The 12,823-nt window shown below is 33.6% G+C and overlaps 1 long non-coding RNA gene across 1 annotated transcript; it reads left to right on the forward strand.

The window, feature by feature from the left end:
• Nucleotides 1-10,136: 10,136 nt before the first annotated feature.
• Nucleotides 10,137-12,606, forward strand: LOC129441458 (uncharacterized). The gene is made up of 3 exons (XR_008643435.2): nt 10,137-10,237; nt 10,881-10,946; nt 12,511-12,606. It is a non-coding gene; the product is annotated as an uncharacterized lncRNA (long non-coding RNA).
• Nucleotides 12,607-12,823: the final 217 nt, after the last annotated feature.

Below are 12,823 nucleotides of genomic sequence, written 5' to 3' on the forward strand. Positions count from 1 at the left end.
TACTGAATGGGAAAAGAAATATAATACTGTATACACTGAAATACACAAACATATAGAGTTTGTAAGGTTGTGCAATGTCTTCTGATAGTATAAGGACAATAGAGTTAATATTTATTTCATTTTGATGAGGTACATAAATGATGCTGATTCAGATGGTAATAATTATAATAAATGGTGAATGGGTGTTGTGATTAATCGTGGATCCAGATTATGGAAAGCATGTTGGGTCATTTTTAGACAAATCAATATCAGCTTACACGCTAAAAAAATCCTGGATTCTTTTTAACCCAGTGTTGGGTCAAAGAGTATGGAGCCCCTAAAGGGACATGGAGCAAAAATTAAATACAGTTTAGTTTCGTGTGCGCACGTGAAACTATCGTGTCCGCACATGAAACTATCGCATCTGCACGTTAAACTTTTGCTTTCACATGCGCCCGAAACTAAACTTTAGATTTTTTTTACTCAAAAACAGGGACCTGATTGATGGGTTAATTTGAGAAAATATTTATGCTGCATTTTGTGTTAAAACAACCCAGCATAGATATAATAACAAACAAACGTTTTGGGTCCGTCCCTTTTTGACCCAGTGTTGGGTAACCCAGCATTTTTCAGAGTAAGATATATTTTGTTTTATGTTGTTTTGCAGAACTTGCTACTCAAGCTGTATTTATTATGACTAAAACAAGTAATGCCAAACTCTGATATCGCAAAAATATAATAATAATATACCATGAATAATTTTTTATGCTACTGATATGAATTTTAATTTACATGTAATAATGGTGGAAGTGGGAAAATTATGATCTGCCTCTCTATTCATTTTCTGATCTTTCATTATCTTTAAAAGTTATAACTTCAGGTATAAAAACATGACTTTAGTTTACCTTAACTCTTTCACCGCCAGCGTTTAAAAAAAAAAGTTGCCAGCCAGCGCCAGCGTTTTTCATGATTTTCACCAAAGTTTAATGCCTTCCAGAAAATGTTCTTCTTTAAATATATAAACATACAATAAACCAAATGAAAGAACAGAACCTCTGCTTTCAAACAAAAAAAACCCCGTTTCATCCTACCGAACCCACTTCAGTGGTTCTTTTGTAATCAGCTTTTGAATATGGGTAGGTTTCTGCAAAAACACCACATTTTGAGCAAAAAGCAGAGATAATTCCATTTTTGTGACGGACTTTTCATAGAGATCCCATTCAGAGCGATCTTTAAAACAGACACGGACATGCAGCCGCTTGCCATAGGGCAATACTTCCGTTGCGGAAGTTGCGGAAGGGCGCCACCTGGTGGATAATAGCGGTATTGCGGAAAGACTGAAAATCTCGTCATTGGCGGGGAAGCGTTTTCTCTTAATTGACGAGATATCTCGTCAATGGCTGTGAAAGAGTTAAAATATAAATTGTGGCATGGGCTAAAACAACCTAGCATACAGTAGGTTAAATTACAGTGCGTCTTTAACATGATGGCCTTTTTAAATATGTGATTAATTCATTATCAGAAATATGGCTAGACATTCAAAGAAATAGATAATATTCATGCAGGCTTTGATTCATGTGATCTATTAGCATTGCATTCGTTAAATCAAAAGCCACTTGCTGCTCTGTCAAGCAAAAAAAGCAAAACATAAAAATGTTTAAAAAGCAATATAGGCTACACTGTCAGAAAATTTTTACAAAACTACCTTTTTGATAACTGGAGTGGTACCCTGAATGATTAATTGTTCTACCTTTTGGCGTGCAATATTATACCCGACCTGTTTGTGTATCTTAAGAAACAATTTTATACCATTTAAATTTTAGGACACAAAACAGTCAACTCTACCTTTAAAGGTATACAATGGGTACATAAAGGCGGGGTGCATGATCTCTGATAGGGATGTGCATCGATGCATCGCGTTCCCATTAAAAAGACCTGTCTGAAATTGATTCTGAATCGCAAGGCTCCGATTCTGTGTTTCATGCACAGCTTGTGCATGTACTCTGGCTCTGTGATCAATAGGAAGTCCTTATCAATCTAAAATCACTATGAGTTTGACTCGTTTATAACGTGCATTTAAAAAAGCAACACTCGTCAAACACAATCATTCAAAATATTCTCTATTATCATGAAAATACCTGAAACAATCTGAAGAACAGCGATATAAATAGGCCCCTAGAGATGGACCTTCTTTTGATAGCCCCCCCAGCACATATCAGGCAACGATGTCAGTTAGTAGACACGCCCCTTACTGCTGATTGGCTACAAGTGTGTTTTGGTAGTCGGCCCGACTCCCTTTTTCAAAGTGTTTTTCAAAAATCATGCACCCCTGCCTTTAAGGTGAAGTAGGCACAGTAATGTACCCAAAAGGTACAACCTCGTATTATGTTTAGTATACTTGTAAAAGTACAAAATGGAACATTGAGGTACCACCCCAGCGACAGAAAAGGTGCCAATTAATAAGATAGCGAACTCTGCATATTAAACATAGAAAAAAACATACTTTATCTTTGTTTCAAATTCACACTAGAAAACACAATGCCACATTTTCAGACAATTACAGTAGAATTGCAGTGACGTCTAACACGTGTCTTTATTCAAACATTATATTTATTTTAATGTGAATGTGCTAATGAAAAGAAGATATTATTGTAAGATAGACTGATGTAGTGTTACTGTGAATGTACACTAGTGATATGTTTGAATGTCATGATAAAACCAAAGGTTAGGTACTGTACAGTTAGAGGGGTAATGATGGGCATGGCCTTGTACCAATGACTTTTACAAAGAATTCTTTTATTTCAGAATATGAATGAATATTCTAATCAAAATCTGCCCTCCAGTCTCTCATTCCCTTATCACGAGGTCTACTTACTGGATAAATTATATTACAGAAGTGAAGACAGGAAGAATAGCATGTATAATAAAATATATTATTCATCATCTTAGCGCTTTAAGGAAACAGTAAAGCCATTATTTTAGCCCAAATCCCTCCACATTCCAAGCACTGGCCATAGTATAAATGATAGCATTACAAATCACGGTAACACTTTATATTACAATGTCTTTGTTACACATATAGTAATGTCTATAGTAATAACAGTAAATTATGCATAAGTACATGCAGGTAACCCTAATCCAAACACGAACCCTGTAGTAAGAACATGTTGTTAGTACTCGGTACTTAAATTTATACAGTGTAACAATGACAGCTTAAAATATAGTGTAACCCAAATCACTTTATATATAATAATAACAGTAATAAATAACATTATTATATTAAATATAAAGTGTGTTTTATAATAATTTGTCATTTTTAATTACAGAGAGATTACTATTTAAAGTCAGCAATATGAACAAATCACTATTATTATAAAAAAGTAGCACACAGGCTAAAGTAACAATGTATAAAGAGCTTTATAACAATATGAACTGAAGTCTGTTGACTGATAGCAAGGAGGCATCAAACACTGACACTCATGATCATGTGATCTGGATATTCTCAACTTATATTCAATAGGCCTACTAGGCTATATTCTAAATCTTGCTTTCAGCCAAGCGATAAGCACATTATCATGTGTTTGCACAACGTTCACTAGCATTGTTATCTTCTATTTCAAGTTCTGCACCCGAAGTTTTAGTTTCACATTTTCAAGATTCAGCAAACGAATATTTAACTCTCAGCAGTTTCACATCTGCACATTTTTCAATATCCTGCACAATTCTCTTCAATGTTCTGTCAGAAAATAATGAGGAAATGGCCAAAACGTTTTGTCTCACTCTCGGCTGTGATTGTCTTATTGCACATCCTATTTCAAGAGAGTTATCAGCAGGCCTGTAAATCTAAACAGCACAAGTCTTGGTATTTATTATAGCCTACGGCGAGCTTGAGACCACAGTGTTACACGTCTGAATTTGCTTAAAAATCACAATCATTTTAATTAAATAAATAAATAGTGTATATAAACGAGTATATAAGGGAGTTATATGATCAAATATGATGGCACAAAATAAAAACGGGTTAAAAAGGGTAACTATAATGTATGGCGGAATAGCACTTTTGGGAGTACTTTGACTCGGCGCAGTAACACTCTCCCTCTCATTACGTTTTATTTTGTGCCATCATATTTGATCGTATAACTCGTTTATATACTTGTTTTAAATAGACTTTTTGCGAGTCGACGTCACAGTTACATCACGCGCGTAATGTGGTGGCAGAAAAACAGTGGAAATGAATGAGACACGAGTGAAACAAACAATATAACACTAGTAAATGCTTTGTTGTACTGTTGAGTGTCAGAAAAGGAATGCCAAAATAGATGACCTTCATTTTTATAGTACACCGTCATCGAAGACACCATTTGAAGATAAACGTAGGTGTTTATGGTTGCAATAAGCCTTCAACCGGACAGACTGAAGTGATGAAATCATCTGAAAATCTTTTAATAATTTGAATAGAAAATAATTAGAGAAGATGTCTGGTGATCTGTCGAAGTCTGATCCCTCTATGTGTCTCTTATAGCGTTTTCATCACGTTACGTTTATAATTTATTTAGAAAGATTAAAGATTTGAATGAGTTCATAATATCAATAATATTACCAAAGTTTTCATATTTTTTTCGTTTTCTATTACTTCTTTTTACCTTATATCTTAGCCTATGTCTTCTTCCTGTTTGTTCTAAATTATGATGTTTACTAATAAATATATAAACATAGCACACACACACTCGATGTAAAGTGTTAAAACACGTAGGCTATAAATATAAGGAAAAAAAATTGCAAACAGGAAATGATGAAATATTTAATAAATGATATTATACAGAATACATGATAGTATTGCTCTTATAAGTACTTCAGCGATTCATACTGTAAAAATAATTGATTTACAAATAAAGAACAATACATTACATACATGCACACATATCAGTAGCTAAGCCATTTAAACTTTTAATTTATTTAAAAAAATAAACGTAATGTGGTGAAAACGTTCTAAGAAACATTACACTTAAGAGAAATATAGGAGAAACAGACTTCTACAGAACACCGGATCCATAAAAATCACAGTTTAACGCTAAAACACTTCACAGCCATATTGCGGAGCTGTCACTTTCTGCCACAAGTTGGGCTCCGCCCACAAAAAACGTCATCTCTGTTTGCAAACACGCAAAAGGTCTATAGGGAAAACGTTAATGTGTTTGGTCATTTCTAACTTCATCTCTGTTTGGTACCATTGAATGAACTGGGCTAAGCTAAGTGCTACCAAAGTGTCGCTGCGCGCCACAGCGCTTACGTGCACGCACTAAGATGATAGAGGTATGCATCAACTATTCTTAGTTAAGGTAATAACATAGTTTAATATGACAAAAAGATGGAGTATCCCTTTAAATAAATTGATTGCGACCACTTACCTTAAAAAATTTAGTAAATTGAATGAATTTGTTTTTCAGTGTACAATGAAAAAGATCCACCCACTTTTTTAAATTCCCATTAAACCAAAACATGCCGTTTTGATTCTCTGGTTAATGTTCCATTTCTGTATTACCATAGTTTCCACCCTTAAAACGAGTTGTGTACACTATCCCCCATTTACCAATAATGAGTCTCAGACAGGAATCAGATCGATTTTGTCTCTTTTGATAAGGGAGTGGCTCATTTGCATTTAAAGGTACAGACATGAAAACAGCACAGAAACTTCAGAGACACATTCAGGGCATGCCTGAGACATATTACATCTTGTAAAAATGAGCATAATAGGTGGCCTTTAAACGTTATCTTACTTCAGCATTTACTAAAACATTTTTTAAAATGAACAGTCAAATCTGTTAATGTTAGTTAATACACAACTAACTAACAAAACACCAGACAATTGTATTGGTTGCGTTAATGAATTTTTTTACAGCATTTATGAATCGTTACTTCATAAATTTTTTTAGAAATAAAGTAAAAAGTACAAATTTTGTCACTGGGCGGTACTTTTTCAAGAAGTACACTTTTGTACAATAAAGGTACAGATTGGTATAATAGAGGTACCTCAAATGTACATATCTGTATGGTTCCTCTTTTCAAAAAGGTGCTGTCCTAATGACAACTTTTGTATCTTCTGTCTGAGTGTGTTAGCTAATGCATTAAGTAATGTTTCCGAATGAGACCTTATTGTAAAGTGTCACCATATTCTATGTTATATTTCCACAGGTGGTAAAAATAATATTAAAACTTATTTCCTTAAAGGAAAACACCATGTTTTTTATTTTAATATGTTCTTACCTCAACTTAGACAAATTAATACATACCTTAATACATACATATACATAATACATATCTTTTTCATATTTTCATATCCAGTCTTTAAATAGGGAAAACATGGAAGTGTTTGGTGGCTTCTAAATTCATCCCTGTTTGGAGCCATAGGAATGAATGGGGCTAGGCTAAATGCTAACACATTCATGATGTGCTGTACAAAGATTAAGTGCACGCATTGAAAAAATACAGGTATGTATTAATTTGTAAGTTGAGGTAAGAACATAGTAACATATTGAAAAAATGGTGGTGTTTTCCTTTAACTTCAGCTTCCAATGCAACAAGACATGCATTGTGTCAAAGGAGGGCAGATTTCACCCCTCAGATAAAATGACAGTCCTTTATTTTTTACAATTCAGTTTTGTTTTTCCGTGCACATTAAAAAAAAAGTTATAACATTACATTGAAATATATCACAAAAACCTCGAAGTGTGTATGTAGATGTTATTGAGAATTTGTTTTTATATTGTTATAGATAACTATATTATAAAGACAGTATGCATTAAAAATCCACTGTAAATATTGTTCAAATGAAATGAAATGAAAGATCATTTATCATCACATCAATTAAAGAATGTTTGGCGTATGTAAAAGCCTTATTTAATGAACAGCTTTATTTTATCATGGTGAAGTTTTACTTTTACTTGTATTTCAAAAGCACAGTGAGGTATGAATGAAATCTACAGTACAGGGCTTTGAATGTTAGATTGTCTCTCATGAAAACAATGAAAAATCTAACAGGATCTGTTGGATCTCTTGGTCTATTGGTTTTATTTGTTTATGAAATTACAATGAATACCGTATGCATGTAAATTGTTATTTTACAGCATAAACACCAATGCAGATCATACAGAGCAACATATGACAGCATAAAGAGGCATTTGACAGTGAATAAGTTTTCTCAGATGTGCACATGCTTGTTGCCTGGTGTATTAACAGCGACGCCCCCTATTGTTTACTCTCCTTTTTCATTTTTTAACCTGCATAAACTCACAGATGACGAACAGTATCGTACATGTGAACAACTAATTATAAAATAACTTTGCAAAACACCACAAATAAACAAACATGATGTTGTTTGGTGTCGTTTCGGTTTTCAAAAAAAGGTCCAGATCATTGTACGCATGCTGGTGTAAGAAATATTGCGAAATCTTTGTCTGTTTTGTGACTACAGTATGTTAAAACTATAAGAAGTACCAAAAATACAGGAAAAAAAAGGTAAAGCACAAAGTATGGGTTGTGTTTGCTAATGTTTTGCCACAAATGTATATTGTTATGCATAAAAGACTGAACAACTCCATTTGTCTTTAGATACAAGCATAGGAGATTTAAAAATGTATGAGTACTTGAAATAAACTTCTATATAAACTGTGTTTCTTGACTGAATGATCATCTCACTAGAGCCTTACGGGTACAGACATAATTTCACATACCATGGGGCTGTTGAATGCTTTATTCTGATTGGTTGAGAAATGTTCCATGGGTATGCATTATTTTTCGATAAATGCACACCTAACATGTCATATGTCTTAAAATAATCACCAAAGCAATGTCTGTGGTAACTGTGGTATGAATGGAATAATTGACTCTGGCCCTTTAAATTATGTTACAATTGAAGATAGACTCTTAAATTATTAGAAAAAAAATGCACACCCAAAAGACCAAGGAATCATTTATTCCTCTTATACCACGGTTACCACATTTCACATGTCAGGTGTGCGTTTTACAGAAAAATCTAAATAAAGCTTTCAAAAACCCCGTGGCTTTGCGTCATGCTTCATTACACTGCAAAAAATGACTTTCTTACTTAGTATTTTTGTCTTTTCAGTAGAAATATCTTAAAATTCTTAAATTAAGATGTATTTTCTTAATGAGCAAAATGACCTAAGAAAATAAGTCTAGTTATTAGACAAAACATTTAACATTTAAGTGAATGTGTGCTTAAAACAAGCAAAAATATCTGCCAATGGGGTGAGAATTTTTTTCATGAATTAAGTGTTTAAGAAAAATGTTAACTTATTTCAAGATTTTTTTTCTCACCCCATTGGGAGGTTTTTTTGCTTGCTTAAATTTTTTTTTACTAAAAACTAGACTTATTTTCTTAGGACATTTAGCAAGCATTTTAACCCTTGTGTGGTGTTCGTATTTTTGTTACTTAGACGATGTTTGTGGGTCTGGTGGACCCAGAGCATTATTAGTATCTTAATCCAATGCAGTCATACAAATTTATGTAATATTGTTTACAGATGTTTATTTTAGCCTTATTGCAAGTAATATAGACAGAATTTATGGTTAATATTTGTCATTTACCACTGGTAGAGGACTATTTATAAACTAAAGTGCCATTCGTTTTTGTGGTAATATGAAATAAAAGAATAAAATTCTATTCTGAGCCAGATATTGGGGAGGAAACATGTTTATATTAAATAAGTATAAATGAAACAAAGTTTTTTTCATCACTGTTGATGTTTAATTCTTTGAACTTTTTGAAATTGTACACATTTGTGTCAGTCTACACAGCACAGGCCCCAACTAAACAAATGCCGTATCATAAGACATCATCCACACTGAACACATAACCTGTTCATGCCAGCCAACACAACATATAAGAAGCAAATTTCTACTGTGTAGTTGTGTTGTGTATGCATTTCTTGCATTTTAGACACATATATTGTGTCCATCGTATGTCCACACACATTGCAGTACAATGTGTTGCTATTGGCCACAACTTAGAATGATGAAAATACATGGATAATATTTTACTTTCTCTATTATTCACTCTCTCTCACACACACTCACATCTTTGTGGGACATTTGGTCCCCACAATGTGATAAATACCAGGTACACACACACACCATAGGTTTTGTGGTAAACCCATGGTTTTACAAATGGTTATCAATATACCAAATTACCATGATTACTACTCTTTTACTACAGTAAAACTATGGATTTTTTTGTAAGGGAGATAATGGTAAAATGGTTCCTGTTAGACAGAAGGTAAAGTGTTTGGGACAGTGGGTACAGACTAATGTTCATGCATGATATAACATGTTGTATCCTTGCGGTATTACAGCAAGAGCAGAAGGACAAAACTTTGACATGCATCCATCACATATGTACAGACATATATACAAACACACTCATGCACTTACATTGGTCCCAGATAGGAGAAAAACAGAGTAAAGTTACATAGCACATTCAATTTTTACTCTCTTATTAACCCCCTGGGGTCCAAAAACGCGGGGCCGCGTTTTGACGCATTTTTTCCTGTTTCCTGTGACATCCACTTAAAATACTCCGTCATTCATAATCATACACATACATGTAATACATCATTCGAAACTGTGAAGTCTCTACTTTAATGTGAGTGCCTTCATAATAACAACAAAACTGTGTGCTATTGGCAAATAAAGAAAATAAACAGGGAGTGCATTTCGACATCTCTGTCTCCTTGACCATTTTCGTCAAACACGTTTCAAACATGAACTGATAACTCCGCCAATACTTGTCACACGAACATGATACATATGTCTAAAGAAAGCCTGAAATGTCTACTTTTACATGATGTAATTAAAATCTGAAGAACTCATTGTCTGTTTGTGTAATCGACATGTAAGTAAAGAGAGGTACAGTTTTTCTGGCTCGACCTCATTAGCGCTAATGAGATCCCACCTTCCCTTGTGCGCGCCATTCATATGGAAATTACCTGATGCGGGGCTATGCAAACAAGATCAACGCCCACAAACAATGCTTTAAGAAGCAGCGAGTTTTGACATTTTCATCCACTTATCAACGCGCTGGGAAGATTACACGCTTTACAAGTGAGGAAGCTCTACAGATGCTCCTGGACAGCGAGAAAGAAGAGTTCACTGTTTCTTCAGACGAAGAGCAGGACTCCGACGATGAACGTTTGTATTTTGAAGAGCGACTTGATCCAGCTGAGGATATAATTTCTGAAGAGTAAGTTTTACCTACATTTGTTGAAATGTTGTGTAACTTTTATATACTGTATACTGACTGTTTGCAAGCAGATATTCATAATGACTTTATAAAAAACGTCTCGTAATTGGCAATTTGTATTCAAATAAAAATGATAGTTCTTACATTAAACCGTATGCTGATTAGTGTAATGTGAATGTTATAAAGCAATATCACTACTATAACTATAGTGTCCATGCCGACTTATCAATAAGCCTTCTTTATTTGCTCGGGTGTGACATTGTGCTGTAAATGAGCCCGAAGATATGTCATGCGTTAAACAGTATGATTGTATGGTGTAAATATTCAATATGTCATAAAACAATATCACTATTTAAAATATATTTTGACTAGTGTGTTTATGCCTCAACAAGTCTTGTTTACGCGACTATCTGTTAGGGTGTAAATGTATCGATGTAGTATCGATGTGCTGTAAATGTGTCCGGAGATTTGTAATGTGTTAATGTTTAGCCATAAATATGTCCGGTAATGGCCCGTTAACAAAGATATACCGCATCTATGTACCCAATTATCTTATCTCAACTATGCTCTACCGCCTTAGTATTGCTTTATAAGTTTGTTACTGTGGAGAATACATTATATTAATTATTAAAAACTTTTGTAGGAATGTGGCAGCATCACTCTCCTCTTCAGCGGGCATTTGCAGAAATGCGACGGACATTCATACAGGGTAAGTCACATTTGCGGGCTTTTCTGTTTTATTAGTAGACTTTTACTGATGTTTTGCGTAGTAATTTGGAAAATACAAGATGTGTATATATAAACATATCTGTATTTTCCGAAAATACATGATACAAATAATGTTTACAAGTAATGTTTTAGTAACGTGGCTTCATCATCATTTACTCGCACGGGGGCATGCAGAAACGAACCCGAAATAAATAAAGTGATACAATTTATATATATATTTTTTTAAGGTAAAATGTAAGGCAAAATTTGTTTAATTATTCCTCATAACATTTTAATGCCACGATCTACAGAACATCACACAAAAAAACATTTTGAGAACTAAACCTAAAAAACAACAAAGGTGATCCTGCCTTGGAAACCCCGGCTACAATTTAGTATTTTTATTTAATTCGGAGATTAAGCGCGTCAAAGCCATGACCAAAAAAGACAAATGACAAATAATTTGTGATTGTTACTGTAAATGATAAAAACTATAAGCTATAATGTATACAATTCATTAAACGTTAATTTATAACAAGAAAAACACTGAAATTAATGATTTTATAGACACTCCGCGTTATTGTTTAGCACAGAAATACCTGCTTGCTTGCTTTGACTTTGATCATCTCTGTATTCACTTTATACAGAAAGACCTGATGATATTATTTATTTCAGGAATCTCTTTGCTATCATTTGAAAGTGAACACCGACCATAATAGATAACCACTCGGTTTTAAATACATTTTAAAACTTATGCCCGCCGCAAAACATCCGTTTTGTAATGTTTAGTTTGATGAAATTCTAAAGACGCAGAGCACCTATAGCACGTTCGGCTAAATTGCATGCGCAAACATGGCCAGAACGCAATAGCGCAACATCGATAGAACGAAAAACAATCCAAAATGTACAGACTTAAATTATATCAGAATTTACGTTTATAATAAATACATTTTTTAAATCAAATAAGGTCAGAAGTAAACAACGTGCAGAACAAATGTGCAAAATGCCTCAAGTGCACGGAAACAAAACACAAGCCAAATAGATAAATCAGATAAACCAGAGTGATTTATAAATAAAATAAAGAAATTAATAAAAAAACGAAAGTATTGCCAGAATTGCCAGCTTCGTCTCTTAAATGTAGAAACAAAGAGGCAATGGTTTATTAACATAGGAACCTCTTTTTGGACGTGTAGCCCTGTCACAGGGATTGTTGGATTTATTAACGCATTTTAAAAATATTTATTGAAAGCTGCTACATCACATATTATTGGCAGCATTATAATACTATGCTGTATATCAATATATTGGGAGAAAGCTGTTATGTGTGAAATCAGATAATGTGTGCACCCATATACGGCCAAAATTGAATGATCCTCATTTCATAACACATCTGCAACGATTCGACTGTGAGATTGGTAGTCGAATCCGGCTTCTCCGATGCATCGAATCTTCAACTATTCGGGGTCACCCCTATTAATTATTAAAAAAAGTTCTCAATATTAGTAATACTGATGTGTTGCTTTGTACTTTGAAAATACATGATATTAATTAAGATATGTTTTCAGGAATGTGTCTGCAACACCAACTTCGTCTGGTACTCGCACGTTTTGAACAATGGCACGACAACATTTAACTCCATTCCCAAAGAGTTACAGTGTGTGATGGTTTATGTATACCTTATTTTTTATATTTGGAAGTATTTTTAGATGCACACCAAACTTTCACAGCTGACATTTAGAATCCTTTTCTTTTAATTAGAGCCATATTGTACTGGTCATATAGAATATTGTTACATGTATAAATATTGTTACTTTATTATTTATAATTACAATTAAGCTTCTTTATTTATAATTACAATAAAGCTTCTTAAATCTATTG

Source organism: Misgurnus anguillicaudatus, chromosome 9 (genome assembly GCF_027580225.2).
Source record: "Misgurnus anguillicaudatus chromosome 9, ASM2758022v2, whole genome shotgun sequence".
Taxonomy (NCBI): domain Eukaryota; kingdom Metazoa; phylum Chordata; class Actinopteri; order Cypriniformes; family Cobitidae; genus Misgurnus; species Misgurnus anguillicaudatus.